At 39.4% G+C, this 21,356-nt stretch overlaps 1 protein-coding gene across 2 annotated transcripts in view; it reads right to left on the bottom strand.

Moving 5' to 3' along the window:
- The window catches only part of mpp7a (MAGUK p55 scaffold protein 7a), a 214,547-nt gene extending 204,817 nt beyond the window's left edge, over positions 1-9,730 (bottom strand). The window contains exon 1 of one of the 2 annotated variants that reach the window (XM_077200955.1): positions 9,504-9,730. The gene's annotated coding sequence lies outside the window, so the exon portion shown is untranslated. Of the gene's footprint in view, positions 1-9,499 lie in introns of both variants that reach the window. The other variant, XM_077200956.1, reaches the window with a different exon arrangement.
- Between the last annotated feature and the right edge of the window lie 11,626 nt (positions 9,731-21,356).

The raw sequence follows: 21,356 nt of genomic DNA, 5'->3' as shown, positions 1-21,356 counted from the left end.
AAAATAATGTCATATGTCATAATAATTTTATGCGAACCTGGCTTGTTACTGCAATAGCCTACTTTTTAAACAAATTAGTTTCAATGAAAACTATTCGTGTGATGCCACTGAGCAATACACACATATTACCGCGGGATGGCGGGTGTTAATTTCATAAACTGTGGACAATGGTAGCTTATTTAATGTAGCCTATAAATTAACATGTTCAAAAAACGGATAATGTCATCATACTTGTAGTAGTGCTATCGTCGCGTAATAATCTGTTTGGTTGTAAAATGTATTACCTGAATGAAATGAACTCGAATGTATCGTCCTGTGGAATCATTCATTCACATACAGCTTACGAAGATGTTCAACTAATACATATCTTAATCGCTGGCAAAAATATGATGCATTTGCAGATTTGCTTTCACTAGACTAAACTGTAACTGTTAGGCCCACGGCCACTTCATCCAACACTCTTGATGTTCTTAAATCTTCCTGTTACGACTCCGAGTGTGAATTGGAAGCGCTTCAGAGGATTCAGTGCGTGCAGGAAACTGAACAGACCATTCAAACTGATTTGTGAACCGATTAAGACAGATCTGCCAACTTGTTTGATGAAGTCTTTGAACAGAATCGACTCTAAAGAGTGATTCATTTGTGAATTGAGCAATTGCACATGCCCATAAAAAAGATGCAGCGCGCTTGGAATAAACTATGCATTTAACAGCATGTATTGCATAAATAAAGTAACGAGAGGAACGTCGCCCCAACGCAAGGAAGTAAATGTAGCCTACTTTGTAGACGGTTACTACCATAGACAGTAAAGGTTACTACCCACCTCTGTTGGACGCAGAGTTAACGGTCACGGTGCTCTTCTTCTGTTGTTTGGTTGCACTATGTATAAAACACTGGCATCCTATCGCGCAGTAGGGGGTTTCATTCATGTTAGTGACACCTTGTGTCCCCGACAGGAAAATACCCTGCTGCGCGATCTGTGACAGTTGGCGCGCCGTCAATTATGACACATTGGAATTGCGCAAAAATATAACGATATTCGAAAAAGTAATTTTATGATCAAATTTCGAACACAGTTCGACTATTCGAAGATCGCGACTCATCCCTATTGCGAATATTATTGTTACTTGTTCATCATTGTGTCAGTGTTTTATTCGCTGAACTAACCTCCATAGAAGGGGGTTCCACGCGTTTATGGAGATATAAAGGTCTCATTCTAAGGTAATAAAAACATAACAGTTCATTATGCAAGGTCTTTATACACCACTGAAAACAGTTCTGGATCTTATATTGCATTTCTGTCAATAGATCCTCAGAAATATTACACATTGCACCTTTAAAAGAAAAGACTCAAACAAACTGTTGCATAGATATACATGAAGCATCAATATTTCTTCCCCTTGTTTTCTGCACTTTTCAATGCGAAGAGCTGCGCACAATGACTGTTGCTTCAAGCGCATCCTTCTTTGCATGGGATACTTTTGATGAAAGATTAAGATTATTAATGGTCTTGTACCGTCCCATCTATCAAACGTTGTTGCCTCATGAAAAAGCTGCGCTATGGATTTAAAATAAATGTGTTTTCATTTGATAGTAAATTAGATGTATTTGTTTTTCATCAATGTATTTTACAACAATACAAGAGCAATATGTAGCCTAACATTCTACCTTTTATTTGTTGCAAACTAAATGTTTTTTTTCTCACTATAGTTTGCTGCAGAATTATCCACTAACCTCATTTATAATAGCATTTTAATGAAACGAGAGAGTGCGTCCGCGGTGATAGCCTTTTTCGGCAACAATTGATCCACTAATACTAACACTTTATCTTCTATTCTAAATCTTTAAAAATAATTTAAAAAAAGTACACGTACTGCCTGCATTAGATTAAACTGGGAAGGGTCATAGAACTTGCATATTGTTGTCTTATTGTTAGTTTAACTGCTTCTATTGTTCTCTTTTGTAAGTCGCTTTGGATAAAAGCGTCTGCTAAATAAATAAATGTAAAGAAGAGATGTAAGCTGTGTTATAATGCTTTGACGACGGTCATATAGTTTAATGCGTATGCTTAAAGTGAATCTATAGAGCTGCTAATTTTATGTTGTTGTATGGTGATTTCCAAATATGCCCTAAAACTTGAAATGTTTTCAGTGTGCGTATCAGTTCTTTTTGAACATTTTCATCTCATTTTAACAAAACCGTGATTATATTGATAATTGTGATATGAAATTTTTATACCATTACATCCCTAAGACACATTAGCTTTGTTTAAGGCTCAAAAACAGGTGATGGCCTGAAATGATCTATGCATATCACGTCAGTTTAACTCATCAGTGATTTCTTCTCCATTTTACTTCAAGGATTTTCAATCCTTCATATTTCTCTAATCCTGCAGGACGCCAAAGAACACATTCCCTCCTTTCGGTACACAATAGGGGTGTAACGATACACAAAACTGACGGTTCGGTTTTCCCACGTATTTGACGTCTCGGTTCGGTTTAGAAAGCTAAAAAAAAAATTTAAACCGTGGTTTAATGAAAAAATTGTGTCCTTGTCTTTAAATTAATTCAATTAAACGTTTTGCAAGGATTAAAAATCTGCTAATGCTGTAAACTATATAGGGAACCGCACATTACTATAACATTAAAGGTTACCAACAGAGCCTAGACTTTTAGCCTAAATTCAGATGCTATAGATATAATAATCATCACCCAACACATTGTATGAAAACATGTAAACTGAACATAAGGCAGTTTTTGCATTAACTTTACTCTAATTTGTTATTGAAATATAATAATTTACACAGTTGCTGTCATTTTCATGAAATATATTTTAAACGTACATTAAATAATCAAGATATAATAAACAGGTTAAGTAAAATATAATATATAGGCTAATATAGTGCATTTATTTAATGCAAGAGTTCATTTCTCTAGGAACCAACAAGTTGTGGACACTGAATAACTTGCCTGCTGAGGTAAATATAATGCTATGTGACAAGCTATGCTGTTTTATTGACGTCTTTCCGCTGCTGAAACACTGATTAAGCGATTACACGAGTTATGATGCCTTTCAGTAAGTAGAGTGTATTTTCAACATACCTTCAAGTAGGCATGTGCCGGTATCAAATTTTCATGCTGCGATTAATTGATTGAGCTTTTATCACGGTATTATCACGATATTTTAATTGCACTAGAGAAACAGATGGATTGGGGGTATCTAAAAAAAACTTGCATCACAATGTGTAATTGTGATTGTCAAAACATTAATTGTATTTTTTAGTGACAACATGTTATAATGTTTACATGGTACAGTTACTGAGGCTACTGTTTGCATTAGAGCCCGACCGATATATCGGCGGGCCGATATTATCGGCTGATTTTAGGCATTTTCCTAACTATCGGTATCGGCATTTATAATGGCCGATAAATGAATATTTCAAAAAATGCGGGTACGGTGATTCATGTAAGGGTGGCGCTGCCAATAAAGCACCTAAAAGCTGTCACAAGAACTGGCAAAAATAATGATTATGAATACAACAAATATAGCAAGGAGACATTTTAATTGTTTATTAATAAACAAGTGTTTTCAGTCAGTGTCAGCCAAAGATGAAGTTGACGATGCTGACTCGCGATCTTCAGTGAGCGCGCGCCAGAGAGAAATGCACATTTCATACGATTAAATGAGTCTGTCTGTCTTTCGTTTTGAATTGTTCTGTTTAAAAGTAGACATTTCAATATAGATATATTTCAATTCTCAGGTCTATACGCTGAGTTTCGGTTCATGAGACGAGCTCCAGTTCACCCGCAGGCGCCTCCGTGTCGAGATTATCTATCGTCTGCTAAATTTACTTCTTATAAATTAAATCCAGGCAAATGGCTGATGAAACATTGATTAAAATTAAGATACAATTAATACAAAACGAAATTCACTTTGAAACGAAAGGTTTTGTGCTTTCTGTTTGATGTCTATGTGAAAGTTTCAAAGCATTAGTGCCGCTTTCAGAGCGCTCACGTCCGTAGTGCTGAACTGTCGCGTCTGTAACATTGTTTTTTCCTCATAAATGCAAACACGAAAAATAAAATAAAACAAAATAAAATGAATATTTTATGTAGCCTGTGGAGACTGAGAGCCAACCCTTCTTCATCCGGTGGGTAGTAGCCTACTTGTGATTTGCGCAGTGTAATTCACAGAATTGATTTCTCTGCTACAAGCCTCTGTCACGTATTGTGTGAGCTTGTGACTATTGCAAGCGCGCAGCTGAGAAGTCCTGATTATATTGTCTGCTATATTTAGGCCTTCTTCTTATTTATTAAGGAAATTGGTTGATGAAACATTGATTAAAATGCGTGGCGCGAGCGATCTCCGACAGTAAACTGATTCTGCTTTGTCTAGGGTAAACAGCTGTTGCGACGCGAGCAGTAACGGCCGCGTCCGGTGTAGACACCGTGTTAAAGCTCATTCTGCCTGATAACGCTACGTTACAACATCAAGCAATATTCCAAAAATGTATATAATTATAACACTTTATATAGGGCCATTTTGCATTAAGAGTAGCCTAGTTTCACGTTTAGTACATTTTGCTTACTAATTATTTAAAATAGTATAAAAGTACTGTACATATGTAATTAAAAACGTTTTCATTATGATATTATTCATTTTACTTTAAGAAAAAGATCTGAGTTCTTCCTCCACTGGTAGAGATTAGAGGAATTAAGAGTAAAAATAGAAGATAATAAGGTTTTGTCAGTGACACTTTTTATATATTTATTGATACAAGTTAAAAGACAAAGTCGTCGTTAGTGAAGATTATGCAACAGTATTTAGAATATAATATAATATAATATAATATAACATGCAATGCAAACTAGTTTGGTTACAGCTCAGCTGTATAATTCTCATTCTATCATTCCCCCTGCCTCCATTACATATCTGTGTCACACAAGTGTTTGATTACCACATTTGAGTGATCATTGCAAAACGTGTTTATAAAATATATCTATTCTGTTTATAGCTACGGTGTAAAGTACCCATCAAAAGTTTGTACACACCAATAGGAAAGTGTCCAAACTTTTGACTGGTATACTGTACTATAATACACATAAATAATATTGCTACTGTATTATAATATACACATAAATAATATCGGCCGATATATTGGTATGGGGCTTTTTTTACTCCCTAATATCGGTATCGGCCCCCAAAAATCCATATCGGTCGGGCTCTAGTTTGTATTATTGCTTAACACAATTTTCATGATTTCAATTAAATTCTTGGATTTAATTTCAATCTTGATTCAATATTGACTCATTTGGATAAATATTAGGTAGGCTACAGTAGATAGCCTGCATTTAATTTTTTCTCAATAAAAAATATATCTCACATAATGCTGTAAACATACAGAGAGAAATTAAATATAATGCATACAATATAAATATAATAATAATATAAATATAAAAATGTAATATGCCGTAATTTTCATTATAATAACAATTATATAATGACAAGTAAACATATATTAAAATATGTAATATAGTGCACATATTTAGCAAAATACTCCTCTCTATAGCTATTTTCTTATAGTCAACTAACATTAAATGGCTTTCCTGAGGTAAATGTAACGTTCTGTGACATAATTGTTCTCCTGCAGTGTTATTGACCTCTTTCCGTGGTTGAAAAACACTGATTGATCGAAAGTACGTATACCTTTCGGTGGGTTGTACTGTATCTTTAATAAAAAGTAACAGATGATCTGTTTACTTGAACTGAGGCGCGCGATCTGTCACGTCATTTACAAGCACCAAAACAGTATTTATTGTCTGAATTTCGTTATAAAACCTGAGAGCTGATATTTTTTTCATATCAAAAGTAACCTGCTCTGTCTAGTCTGTCGGTGTCAGTGTCCTCTTTGCTCCGCGATTTTTCTCTGGGTGAGAAAATGGATGTGTGGCGCGAGACCGTGTGAAAGTGTCAATTGCGTGAGTCTCAAGCTGAATGCGTGAGAGTTGGCAGCCATGCAGGGGATAAATAGTCGGCAGCGTTCCTCCTTCCGCCGTGCTTCTTTTCCATGTGAGGATTGTTTACATTAGACTAGAGTGCACACTGCATTCACACAGTGCTTATACATGTGATGTGGGGATTGTTTACATCAAAGTGCGCACGTGTTTTGCGCAGCATATACGCATTGTTTTTTTAAGCGGTTGATGGAAAATAAGCTGATGCGCGTTCTAAAAATCTAAATTCGGATCTATTATTTTTCACGGTATTTCGAAGTCCCCGCGATAACAATATCGTGCATATTCATTACCGCGATTTATCGCATTACCGAATACCGGCACATGTCTACCTTCAAGTGTCCATTCATGTTTATTCTGTAACTGAGGAAGAGATGATCGCGTTTAATTGCGCTCCGCGCTGCCGCTTGAAAATGAGGAGCTAGTACAGTGATCTGTCACGACGACACATCAAAGAGCTCCAAAACGGCATTTATTGTTTGAATTTCGTGTCCAAATAGACAGAATTTGAAAGATTTCACCTTGCTTATTATGAAAGTAACAAAACATGGGGCTTGCTATTATATGGTGTTAATGGTGGTTAGGCTACAAAACTGAATTCGTTGTGTACACATTCCAGGTCCAATGAGCCGGGCTGGGCGGGGCCGGGGTAGCAGGGGGCGGGGCGTGGTCGATGGGCCATGAGAGTATCGCGATTCGAATCGTGGGTTCTGTATCGCGGTTCTTCGGTTCGGTTCGAATATCGTTACACCCCTAGTACACTATACATGGAATTCAAAGGGATATAGGCAGTGCTTTAAGTGGCCCAAAAGAGGTGCCGGTATTCAATTATTATTATTTTTTTGCAGACTTTTATATACAGCAGTCAACAGACGACCTTATAAAAGACAAATAATAAATCCTTTTATTAGTTTATGGATCTGCTTGAGTTAGAAAGAGCTACTGAACATAAATAAAATGTGCAAAAGGGTATTGAAAAAATACCCTTAGAAAGACCTACAGTAGAAAGAGCTACTGAACTAAAAATAAAATGTGCAAAAGGGTATTGGAAAAAATACCCTTAGAAAGAGCTACAGTAGAAAGAGCTACTGAACTAAAAATAAAATGTGCAAAAGGGTATTGGAAAAAATACCCTTAGAAAGAGCTACAGTAGAAAGAGCTACTGAACTAAAAATAAAATGTGCAAAAGGGAATTGGAAAAAATACCCTTAGAAAGAGCTACAGTAGAAAGAGCTACTTAACTTAAATAAAATGTGCAAAAGGTTATTGAAAAATTTTTGAGTTTGGTCTTTTAATATCACTGTCTTAATGAAGTAAGTAACGTTAAGCGTTTTTCACGTTAAGCGTTTTAGAATGTCCCCGTTGGTTATTGGAAAAAATAACCTTAGAAATAGCTACAGTAGAAAGAGCTACTGAACTTAAAAAAATGTGCAAAAGGTTATTGGAAAAAATAACCTTAGAAAGAGCTACTGTAGAAAGAGCTACTGAACATAAATAAAATGTGCAAAAGGGTATTGAAAAAATTGAACAAAATGTACATAAAATAAATTTTAAACATTATAACCATAGTGTTCATTGTATTTGTATTTTAACCGAGCAGCTATGGTTGCGCGTTTCACACTCCCTCTCCGGGGACATTCATGCCCTTGGATGGAAAGCTGCTTTATAACAAACAGCGGCAAAAGCGACGCATGCGCTTTTCACTACTCAAGAGTGTATGGGTAATGTAGTCTCTGCTCCCAGTGGGACGAATTAGGAAGCGTTCATTGTGAAGGGCGCTCTGAAAAGCGGCAGCGCAGCCAAAGGATTAAAACAGATGTGCAAATGAGCGTACCAGTACGCTAAAAGTACGTTCTGGGTGCACGGAGAGGTGGCGGTACGCTCAAGAGCTGTATTTGGAAGTGGCGGTACTGAGTACCGGCGCGTACCGGCCCACTTAAAGCACTGGATATAGGGGCTTCTCTGCATTCTAGTCTCAGAAAAAAATTATGCTAACGGACCTCTAATGACTTTGGGTAAAGTCAAGGCATTGTATTCCCTCCCGTGTTTAATTACTTGCATTCTAAAAGGTTACAACCGTCAAAAGAGGGAGCGATCAGGACATGGACTGTAACGTCAGCCTGTCAACTGACACTACGAGACGACGAGCGAGAGTGTGTGTAAAGAGGTCAAGAAGAGGGGAATCAGAGAGAGTGCAGACAGGGCACTTCTGAGCAGTGATATCTGACACAGCAGATAGTAAGTCTCAAACAAACCACTGTCTCCAGCGTTTCCCACAGGGCAGCAGGACTGAGAAACCTCGCAGTACCTATTTGAACAAAGGTTAGAGTGCATTCACTCATATTTTATTACTAGAATACTTAACCATTTTCACTAGATCACAATTGCTCATGGTCACAGAATAAACTATCACACTGCTTTTTCTGCTTTTACAATTAAATGGTCTGTTGCTAAGGAAGATCCCAGAGGGCTGAACCTATCAAAGAAATGCATAGTACAGTTTATTCTGTTTTGAATTTCTTCTCAGTTTTGCAAATTGTCCAAGTGGCCTTATCAACTAGGGTCAAGATATGATAGATGCACATGATGATCAGGAATTGCAAAACATACAACCTAGACTATGCCATTTGATTTGCTTCTATTTGAGTATAAAGTGTATTTGTATAAGGCAAGAACATAGTAATTGTGTGTGTATATAAAATGAATATTAACTTGATCATAAATATGTAGGTAACTTTTATTTTAGGGTTTACATTAATGCGTGTATGAATAAACAAAATAATAAGTTCATGTTACCTCATGTAGAAACTAATGTTTACTAATTAAACCTTATTGTAAAGCGCTACCAATAATAGTTGATCTCTATCTAACATGTATCACAACAACAAAGCATAGTAAAGTATAGGCTAGTTCTAGCAGTATAGTATAGAACAAGTAACATTAAAGTTCCAACAGAAATTGCCGAGAACAGCACATGGCTTGTTGTAAACTCAGACGCAGCAGCACTAGGTGAAATTAAACTATTTGACATACATTCACTTATTATTATTTATTAGGGCATGTCAGGCCAACCCTAGCAGCTGAGCACTCAAGATGAGAGAGGAGTTTACCCTGTTACTCAGGGCGAACCCACCCGGTGATGTCAGTGTCAAGCTCCGCGTCAACACTCTCTGCTGAAATAAAGCAGATCCTTTCTACGCATCAAGGATTGTGGGCTCGTCTCATTGTTTGTCCTGTCCAGTTCAGCTCAATGGTCGGCCGCACTTGACAGAGAACTCGCGATGTCAAGTGTACCCGACCGTTGGCTCGAGCAAAACCGGACACACAAAAACAATGAAAAACAAGTCTATACTCCAGTTTTCAAAATAACTTCTTTTGATACTCCCCTCAAAGACTAAAATTTTGGATTTGTAGTCATGTTTAAATATAAACAACGCCGTAAATATGTGTGGTCCCTGTATAGAAAGAAGTTGTTATTAACTTACTCACTCGAGCTGTGTAAGTATTGTATTTTGGGAAGTCCAGCCAAGATGTCTTGGGTTTCTTGGGCGGTCACTCCCGAGAAAAAACTTGCCTTCAGTTTGCTTCTAAAAGGTAAAAAATGCAGAAAAATAAATTAAAATATCCCAGGCTTGAGTAGGTCTTTGCGTCCAACGTGTTTTTCTGTCCAGGCAAAACGCCTCGTACAATCTGCGTTCAACGAGGCAGGCGGCGGAAGTAATCCTTGTATTGATTGGACAGTTAACTAAAATAGGGCGGGACCAAAGTGTAATCCTGAAATCCGATTGGCGGTTACATACTCAATCATATGCCACACCTGCCCTTATTCTCTCCAAAAATGTTTTATTATAAGAGGACAAGAGGTCTACAGGGAGAGTGTGCAAACGTAAATAAATCATAAATACATGTTTCTTTGTTGCTTTGAATGTTATTTTGCAAGGGGTAATTTCCAGGAGAGAATGGGTAATTCTGTTCTTAAGAATTCAAACGACAGAACACCTGTCTTTCCTCTTCTAGAGCACATGACCACCATTTTTTTTTTCAATTTGAATATCTCGCCTATCTCTAGTAACTTGATTTGATCCGTCTCGACACGCTAAGTCCTTGTTGTCTCACTCAGTGGTTTTCTTCAGTGATGCAATTTACTACTCAGACTGGTTTGACAAGTTTGAAATAAGACAATGCCTCCTCGTGGCTTCAGTTTCTACACAACAAAAATGAAAAATACAATCACCAATGGTAAATGGTAAAGAAAGAAAGAAAGAAAGAAAGAAAGAAAGAAAGAAAAAGAGGCAGAGCCCCTCTTCGTTTTGAAGTGGGTACAGGGCCCAACCAGCACATACAAACCACGCAAAATCTTTACATTAATACTACAGCACCCTCTTGTGGTCAATATATGAGATTGATGACACTTGGACTGAGAACTACACTATATTTTTGAAGAAAGGTTAGGACAAATATCATTTCTACTTGTCCGTCATAACCTGGAACCATGAAATTATATTGAAATCAAATTAAAAAAATAATAATTAAACACAGCTTGCAATTTATAATACCAATCATCACATTTTGTTGACCTTGCTTACTACAAGCAGAAGAAGCAAAGGATTGGTAATTTTTTTTTTAATGGTGTAAACAGTGCAAAAAACGGTAAATGCAGTTTTAAATAAATTTATGTGTGTGGGTATAGTAATTTTGCTAAAACATTATGGCGCTTAATCAGATGCGACCTTGAAAACATACTTCTTGACCTAATTGATTCTTCTGTGGGTTTTGGTATATATACAGGTCCTTCTCAAAAAATTAGCATATTGTGATAAAGTTCATTATTTTCCATAATGTAATGATACAAATTAAACTTTCATATATTTTAGATTCATTGCACACCAACTGAAATATTTCAGGTCTTTTATTGTTTTAATACTGATGATTTTGGCATACAGCTCATGAAAACCCAAAATTCCTATCTCAAAAAATTAGCATATCATGAAAAGAGTCTCTAAACGAGCTATTAACCTAATCACCTGAATCAACTAATTAACTCTAAACACCTGCAAAAGATTCCTGAGGCTTTTAAAAACTCCCAGCCTGTTTCATTACTTAAAACCGCAATCATGGGTAAGACTGCCGACCTGACTGCTGTCCAGAAGGCCATCCCTCAAGCCCTCAAGCAAGAGGGTAAGACACAGAAAGAAATTGCGGCGTGGCATGGAGGCAATCAGCCTGTGGCACTGCTGAGGTGTTATGGAGGCCCAGGATGCTTCGATAGCGGCCTTAAGCTCATCCAGAGTGTTGGGTCTTGCGTCTCTCAACTTTCTTTTCACAATATCCCACAGATTCTCTATGGGGTTCAGGTCAGGAGAGTTGGCAGGCCAATTGAGCACAGTAATACCATGGTCAGTAAACCATTTACCAGTGGTTTTGGCACTGTGAGCAGGTGCCAGGTCGTGCTGAAAAATGAAATCTTCATCTCCATAAAGCTTTTCAGCAGATGGAAGCATGAAGTGCTCCAAAATCTCCTGATAGCTAGCTGCATTGACCCTGCCCTTGATAAAACACAGTTGATCAACACCAGCAGCTGACATGGCACCCCAGACCATCACTAACTGTGGGTACTTGTCAGGCATTTTGGCATTTCCTTCTCCCCAGTCTTCCTCCAGACTCTCTCTGTAGCCCAGGTCAGGCGCTTCTGCCGCTGTTTCTGCTTCAAAAGTGGCTTGACCTGGGGAATACGGCACCTGTAGCCCATTTCCTTCACACGCCTGTGCACGGTGGCTCTGGATGTTTCTACTCCAGACTCAGTCCACTGCTTCCGCAGGTCCCCCAAGGTCTGGAATCAGTCCTTCTCCACAATCTTCCTCAGGGTCCGGTCACCTCTTCTCGTTGTGCAGCGTTTTTTGCCAAACTTTTTCCTTCCCACAGACTTCCCACTGAGGTGCCTTGATACAGCACTCTGGGAACAGCCTATTTATTCAGAAATTTCTTTCTGTGACTTACCCTCTTGCTTGAGGGTTTCAATGATGGCCTTCTGGACAGCAGTCAGGTCGCCAGTCTTACCCATGATTGCGGTTTTGAGTAATGAAACAGGCTGGGAGTTTTTAAAAGCCTCAGGAATCTTTTGCAGGTGTTTAGAGTTAATTAGTTGAATATATGGAAGTTTAATTTTTATCATTACATTATGGAAAATAATGAACTTTATCACAATATGCTAATTTTTTGAGAAGGACCTGTGTATATATATATATATATATATACCAAAACCCACAGAAGAATATATGAAAACGATATTACCAATGAATCTTTAATTAATTAAGCTATTGATGGTCCAAATAAGACAATACATGTGGGTTATTCTCAGCACAGCAGTGCCCATATATATATATATATATATATATATATATATATGCTGTGCTCAGAATAACTCTCTCAGAATAACCCACATGTAATGTCTTATTTGGACCTTCAATAGCTTAATTAATTAAAGATTAATTGGTAATATTTTAGAATACTAGAAATAGTGGCTTGTTTTATTTGCACTATTGTGCAGATATGAGTGAACTGATTCTGGAAAATGTATCTGCAAACAGGCACCAGGAACTCAAATGAAAGGGCACAGGCAATCAGTGTGCTGATGCACCTGCTTCCATTGTTAGAATAAACAGTGTGTCTTCAAAAAGTGAGCTAACACTGATGTTAAAAGTTCTTTTCCAGCATTACAGAGTCCCAAAGCATGTGAAATATTACTTGTGTATAAGTTTAGATTTGTTTAGTTCAGTAATAATAATCTTGCAATGTTAAAATGAGTGGAAAGATAAAGAAACAAATGAAATGACAATTATATTAAAGTAACCATTAGCAAGGTACCTAATGTGTTCATTTAAATTTATATATAAATAGATTATATAATGTGTTAACTGTTTGTGGATATTCAAGATTATGTTATTAGGAGAAAACTGTGGAGAATCAAATAAAGCCAAAACCTTTCTATGAACACCATATCATCCATTGGAAGAAAATCAAATACATTTTTCAAAAAGACATCAGAAAATCCCTTTGGTTTTGTCATATGGGGAGAGTTATATAGACATGAATTATGTGAGAATTAAAGTCATGCCTGCTTGTTATAACCATGAGATAAAACCTTAAACATTCTGGAAGATCTCAAAGTTAACATCTTTACCATTTAAAAACAGAGCACAATAGGACAATGAGAACAAAACAACTGAATTGACATGGATAATGACACTATTGTCTTTGGATTTGTTTCATAATTGATGTACTGGAAAGCTCAATAGCTGAATTGAATTTATTTCAAAATTGAATAACTTTGCAACATCGACACTTACACTGAACCAAATTGAATCAATATTTAACTTACTTGAGCTGAATAATTATATTGTATTCTGTAGAGCTGCTTTATAGCTTAATTAAATTTGATGATGAACTTTGCAACATTGACACTGTTATTGAACTAAATTGAGCTACATAATAACATTATTGTCTATAGCTGTTTTACAGCTAAAATTTAAGTTATTTATTAATTTATGGATTTTGCAGCAATGTGATTTTCTACTTTATTTCCGAGAAGCTGCTTTGAAACTAACTGTATTAAATAAAGTGCTACACAAATAATTTAGTTGACTGGGTTTTAAATCTGGATTAACTCAAAAATGCAAACCAAAGATCTGTATAGGCCTATGACCTGCAAATTGCTGTCCATGCACACTCTCCATCTCATTTGGCAGAGTTGGCACAAAATTTGCATGGAAAAACAAACAAAATCTATAGTCTAAATGTGCAAAGGTTCAGATACATTCACAACCCAAGAAAACTCACAGCTGTAGTTGCTGCTGGCAGACATTTGTTTAAATCTACTTTTCATGTTAACCTCATGTTAGATGAACAAAACATGGCATATGTGCCACTAATGCTTTTTTTAAATAAAATGTTTTGTTTTACTCATATCAACTTAAGAAGAGTCTGAAGAGATAGCCTAGTATTGAATAGTGATCGGGTATGCAAAAAACGCTCTCGGTTACTAACGTAACCTCGGTTCTCTCTAGATGAGGGAACGAGTGTTGCATAAGCTAGCTTACGCTATGGGAAAAGCCCCTTTTCTCGAGAATACTGAAGCCAAAAATTATCCTTAATTTTGCATTAGTTTAAAACGCATTGCTGCACAGAGCAGACCTAGGCGAAGCAGTAGCTACTCTTAAGAGAGTACTCTTGTGTTGCGTAAGCTAGCTTACGCTACGGGAACCCAATGGCCCCAGCTCCTCTGGCTGAATTCATTAGCCAAAGAAACAGCTCAGAGCGCGTCACTCGAAGCTCTGCCAGAGGGGACTGTGTTGTCCCTCTGCGCAGGAGCGCTTTTAGTCGCTCGGCCTGGTCAGTGAGGGGCGCCGCTGAATGGAATTCTATACCTGAGGAGGTTAGACAGCTCAACACTTACAAGGCTTTTACAAAAAAAGTGCAAATTTGGCTCATTAACAATTATGTCTGCCAACATTAAAAGCCGAGACTATTGAGTTGTATTATATATTTAATATACCATAGCCTTTGTGTTTTATTATTGTAACAGGTACAGTGTACCCTAAGTTATCTTATAGTGTTATTTATATTGTAGTTATATTGTAGTCAATTTGCCATAGACTTGTAAATGTATTTTCTTGTTTGTATTGTAATGCTTTTTTTACATCTTGGCCAGGGGACTACAGATGAAAAATAGCCTATTGGCTAATTCTGGCTTTTTTAACCATGTTTGTTCATGCGTTTTATGAAATTGCACTGTCCCCTTTTAAATAAACCAATAAATCAAATCAAATCAATGTAAAACGGCGTGCGTACTTAAGTGTCCACACATGGCCTCAAGGGATGTGTACCCGGAGAACCATACTCGTACAAACAAACGAGTAGTGGGCCTAAAATATATCATAATCCTATAACTATAGGAATCAGTGCTTATCACATAATCACAGACAGGAGGGACCTGAGCCGGACTGAACCTTTATTGCTGTATTGTTATAGTCTGTCAGTCAAGTATTAGACTGAGAACAGCTTAGCCTGCAGCGCAGGAACTTCCAGGTTGTAAAATCGTAGGCCCAGCCTGCCGCCCTGCAAATATCCTGGAGTGAAACCCCACTGGACCAGGCCCATGAAGAGGCCACGCCTCTGGTTGAATAGGCTCTGATGCTTAAGGGGCATTGAAGGCCCTTAGACCTATAAGCCAGCGCGATAGCGTCAACTATCCTTCTGGAAAGAGTCTGTTTCGAGGCGGCTAGCCCTTTGCTGCGGCCACCGAACGAAACGAAGAGCTGTTCTGACTGCCTGAACGCAGCAGACCGCTCAACATATATCCTCAATGCCCTGACCGGGCAGAAGAGATTAATGTCATTTTTGCCGTCAGACCCAGGTAGGGCTGACAGGGAGATGACTTGCGCTCTGAACGGAGTGGAGAGCACTTTGAGGACATATCCGTGTCTTGGTTTGAGGGCAACTTTAGAGTCGTTAGGCCCAAACAAGCACGTCACACTCACAGAGAGCACATGCAGGTCACCCACTCACTTGACTGAAGCGAGAGCCATGAGGAACACGGTTTTGAAAGACAGAACCCGCAAGTCTACTGACTGCAAGGGTTCGAAGGGACCGTTTTTCATAGCGTCCAGGACCGTGGAGAGGTCCCAGACCAGAACCAGAGGGTCACGGAGGGTTTAGTCTCCTAGCACCTCTAAGGAAACGGATGATAAGATCATTCCTTCCCAATGACTGACCATGCAGGGGTTTCAGAAATGCCGCAATGGCCGCAACAAACACTTTGAGCGTGGAGGGGGACCTGCCCTCGTCCAAAAGCTCTAGTAGGAAGGAGAGGATCTCCGTAATGCTGCCATGTTGTGGGTCTAGGTTTCGAGCTGAGCACCAGCTAGAAAACACTGAACACTTAGAAGCATAGAGCCGTCTAGTAGAGGGCGCGTTAGCCTGTGTGATAGTATTAAGCACTTTTACTGGGAGATCAGCGGATACCCGTTGATGGCCCATATGTGCAGTGCCCATAATTTGGGTATAATATTCGGGTGCCAAACCGCACCCCTGGCCTGAGAGAGGAGATCCCTTCTCACCGGAAACAGGCCACGGGGCCGTGCTCGCTAACTGCATCAGCTCTGGGAACCAAACCTGGTTCCGCCAGAGCGGCGCCACGAGGAGCACAGAGCAATTGCTCTCCCTGATTCGCTTGATTACCTGAGGTAACAGCGTGACCGGGGGAAACGCATAGAGGGGGAGGCTGGGCCAGTCGTGGGCCAGCGCATCCCTGTTTTTCAGGCAAAAGTATTGGGCAGTGCGCGTTCTCTGACAACGCGCAAAGATCGACTTTCGCTCTGCCGAACCGGTCCCATAGCAACTGAACCACTTGGGGGTGCAGAGACCATTCCCCTGGGGGAACGTTGTCTCCAGACAGCATGTCCGGACCCACGTTTTGACAGCCCGGCACATGTGCCGCCGTCAGTGAGCGCAGGTTGTGCTGAGACCACACGAGGAGGCGTTCTGCCAACGCATGGAGGCTCCTTGATCTGAGACCGCCCTGGCGGTTTATGTATAGCCCCTTTCACACAGCGCGTTGATCCCGGGAAATGGCCGGGAACAGACCAGGGAGGAAAAAATCCCATAGACTTACCATTGCGACAAACTTTGACGATTCATAGCTCCGAGCGAGGATTTCGCAGAAACGTGTGGTTTACCACATTTGAAGAGGCTGGCAGGCTCTGTAAGAACATACCCCACAACGGGGTAAAAGTTGCACCCCTGGGGGGCAGGAGCTGCCCAAAGTTGCCCCATTGACTTAATATGGTGTAGGACGGCCCATGAAATTGTCACGTGATGAAGAACATAAGGCAACAATTACATTTTTGATATCAACAATTTAATTATTGATATCAACAATTTAATTCTTGATATCAACAATTAGATTCTTGATATCAACAATTGAATTCTTGATATCTGTAATTGTATTTTCACTAGTGAAATGTCACCATATGCTGCCATTCAAAATTAATTGTTGATATCAACAATTGATTTCTTACTAGTAGAAATATAATTTTTCATATCAATAATTACATTGTTACTAGTAAGAATGTGAATTCCTGATATCAATAATTCAATTGTCACTAGTTGAAATGTCTATTCTTGATATCAACAATTTAATTGCTACTAGTAAAAACTTTCATTTTTGATATCTGAAAATGTATTTCTGATATCAATATTATTTCAGATATCTAAAATGGCTTTCTTACTAGTAACAATCACATTCATGATATCAGAAATTAACATAGTCACTAGTGAAAATGGAATTATTGATATCAAAAATGAACATTGTTACTAGTAGCAATTCAATTGTTGATATCAAGAATATACATTTCAACTAGTGACAATTGAATTCTTGATATCAAAAATAAAGGTTTTTACTAGTAAGAATTGTATTTCTGATATGTAAAATTGGAATTGCAACTAGTAAGAAATCAATTCTTGATATCAACAATTGATTTTGAATGGCAGCCTATGGTGACATTTCACTAGTGAAAATTCAATTACAGATATCAAGAATTATAGTTTTTACTAGTTGAAATACAATTCTTGATATCTAGAATGAGCATTTTAATTAGTAAAAATGTAATTGTTGATATCAAGAATTAGCATTCTTACTAGTGGAAATGTAATTTCTGATATCAAAAAATGCCATTGTTACTAGTATAAATCTAATTCCTGATATCAATAACTATAATTTTAACTAGTTAAAATTGAATTGTTGATATCAAGAATTCATATCCTGGAAATGAATAAAAGTTAAAACGGCTTGCCATACTCGACCGTGTTCAGGGCGGTGCTGAAAGCGCCGGCGAAGTTTTGGTTCAGCTAGATGCATTAATGTTTCAACCAGATCCGGTAACCGAACTGGGTGAGGCGGGGCTTTAGTTCTTTGCTGTATACCTGCTACGGCATGTGTAACACTTTTCTGTCAACTCTGCATATATCCTTCGCGATCGATATCACACATTTGTCGATGGAGCGGGTTAAGAGCATACTATCTGACCGCATTAGTGCAGGACAAGGCTCTGAGGACATCAGAAGTTACAGGGACTGATGGCAGCTGTAAGTACACAGGCCAAAAATGTGCCAAAAATATCAATAATTCATTTTCAACCAAAAACGAAGTTACGGTCTTTTGCGTTTGCATGGCAGCATATCTCTGCATCGGAACATCGTATGGAGATGGGGGTTGGCTCTTTTGACTCATGCTAGCAAACAGAAGTTCCAACATGCTACACATGCTAGCTGTGAACAGCTACATGCTAATAGCGATTAAGTAAGTGCTAAATCATGCCAAGAAAATGCTAAGAACTCCAATAGTGACCATCTGTGACAACTACTAACCACCTACCAACACCATAGCAACCACCCAGAATACCCTAGCAACCGCCTACCAACACCATAGCAACGACCCAGAACACTCTAGCAACCACCTAGCCACCATCTGAACACATGAATAAGCCATATCTCGGCACCAGAACATCGTACGGACATGTTTGTTGGCTCGTATGCAATCATGTACCACACCCTAGCAACCGAGTGGCGAGTTTTGCCACTGCAAGCACCCACTCACATTTTCTTCTGGAAATGTACATTCTATGGCCATCTTGAAAATGGTCGCCATCTTGAATTTTGAGTGGCACACACCTTTTTCCATGATAATGTTCCTTGAAGAATATTTGTACCAAATTTCATGATAGCATCACCATTTGAAAAAAAATATGTAAGTATTCAAGAAAAATGGCGGCCATCTCGAAAAATGGTTGCCATCTTGAATTTTTGAGGGACAAGCACTGTTTTCCAAAACAACATTCTGAAGAGAGTATTTTCACAAAATGTTATGCCTACATGATATCACTGTTTGAACAATTGACAATGAGCATTTGACAGAAATAGCGGAAAAAATGGCCGCCATATTGAATTTTTGGGTGGCCAACGCCTTTTTCCCAAAAAATGACCCTTGGAGAGTATCTGTGCCAAATTTCATGCTCCTATACCAATTTGAACGATTCTCTTGAAAGATGCCATTAATCTGCTGCACTAGTTAACGTTAATCCTGTCAGATCGCCCATCCATTGCCTGAGCGTGTACGGGTCAGCCGATCTGGTTCCATCTGTTAAAATTAACTTTTGCAAATAACAATCGCGGTCCTGGACAGTGAGTGACCTTGCACATTAAGATAAAATCGGATTTTCACCAGTCATTGTTAAAAAACAAGCTAACAAAAATTGCAAACTAACGTTAGGGAAGCGGCCAGAGGGATCGTTCTGCAACCACCTAAGCTCCGCCCACAGAAAAACGTCACCATGTTTACCAACTGAAAAGGGGTCTATACCACTAACTTGAAATACCACGTTAGCCGTGTTCACTCGAGCTGTTATAACGCCTGCAGAGTCTGACTTATTTAGAGTAAGCATGAGCTCCAATATCACCCGGATCCGCAGCCAAAAACAAATCATCCACCCGCCCTAATGTTATCTGATTTAGGTATCCGCACCCGATGGTCAAATTAAAAGTATTCTGTGTTGTTACGCGTGATTATAAATGGATGATCGTCTTCAACAACGGACTCGTTGACGGATGCGCGCGTCTCAGGGTAACATTATACACTGAATGAGCGCTGCTTTTAAATGAACATTTCTTTAAAACAAAACTGATTTGACAGAATTTCATTTTCTTAATGGCATAAACAGACTTTAGTCCCATGAAACTTTAACTGGAATGTCACTGTTTCTGTCACTGCGACTTCCCGAACAGGCGAACAAACACACACACGCGTGCGCACGCACACATCACTTTTGAAGTAAAATTGAAAATTGGATGCAGTGCATCGTAATGCATCGAGATATCGAATTGAACTGAATCGATGACATGATAATCGTAATCCAACCGAACCATGAGACCATGCAGTGTAGGTTCAAACCACTAATACTCTGTGCTGTGTCTTCTGATCAGATATTAAAGCGAGGTAATACAAACAAACACATTTGTACTTATTCCCTCACCCAATGAGAATCGATAAGAGAATCGATAAGGAATCGAATCGATAAGCAATATCGATAATGGAATCGGAATCGTTAAATTCTTATCAATTCCCATCCCTAGGTACGGTACGCTTTAACCTCAACAGAGGTGGTACCATTTAAAGCGAGCCGTACCGTACCGTACCATGCAGTGGAAAAGCGCCACAAGTGATCCGTACCGAGCCGAGCCGTACCGTACCATGCAGTGGAAAAGCGCCAAAGTGAGCCGTACCGAACCGTACCGTACCATGCAGTGGAAAAGCGCCATAAGAAGGGGAGAAAGTGCCCCAGCGCGTTCTCGACCGCTTTCATCTCTAGACAGTTTATGTGTAGACGCCTTTCCTGGGCTGCCCACAGGCCGAAGACCGGCCTGCCCTCGTAGAGGGCACCCCAACCTGAGTTGGAGGCGTCTGTCGAGATTACTTTCCGTGTCATAACTGTTCCCAGATCCACACCTGACTGGTACCAGTCTGTCACCTTCCAGGGTTCCAGTGCTGTCACACAGCTCTGGTTTACCTTGAGGCGAAAATGGCCCGAGGTCCACGCTCACAGTGGGACCCGCGCTTTCAGCCAGCGCTGGAGGGGGCGCATATGAAGCAGACCCAGCCGAAGCACTGCCGAGGCCGAAGCCATAAAGCCCAGCATCCTGTGAAACCTCTTGAGAGGGAGAATACTGTCGACCTTGAAAAGGGCTATAGAGCGCTGTATCTGCAGCGCGCGCTGTGACGTCAGCCGCGCTGTCATTGATACAGAGTCTAAGTCTGTTCCCAGAAAAGAGATAGTCTGTTTTGGAGACAGTGAGCTCTTGGTCCAGTTGACCTGGAGACCCAAGGCTTGTAGATGTGAGAGCAGTACAGCCGTGTGCGCTATCAGTTCTGCCTCTGACTGGGCTATGATGCACTTCGTGAATGTGCGAGGTGCTAGAGAAAGGCCGAACGGCAGGCGGTGTACTGATAGCTCTGGCCCTCGAAGGCGAATCGTAAGAAAGGCCTGTGATGGGCCGATATTTGAATCTGAAAATAGGCATCTTTCAGATCTACTGAAATAAGCCAGTCCCTCGGGCGAACTTGCACGAGGATTTGTCTGGTCCTGAGCATTTTGAATGATATCCGCCAGAGGGCTCTGTTCATGCGTCTGAGATCTAGAATGGGTCTGAGACCGCCATCCTTCTTGGGAACAAGGAAATGTCTGCTTTAGAAACCTGAGGGACCGTTTCTATAGCTCCTTTCCCCAGCAGTTT

The sequence above is a fragment of the Siphateles boraxobius genome, unplaced genomic scaffold (assembly GCF_051911475.1).
Source record: "Siphateles boraxobius isolate OS27281-9 unplaced genomic scaffold, OSU_SipBor_1 46, whole genome shotgun sequence".
Lineage (NCBI taxonomy): Eukaryota > Metazoa > Chordata > Actinopteri > Cypriniformes > Leuciscidae > Siphateles > Siphateles boraxobius.
Note: the sequence above shows the minus strand (reverse complement) of the source record. Positions and strands in the feature narration are given on the sequence as shown.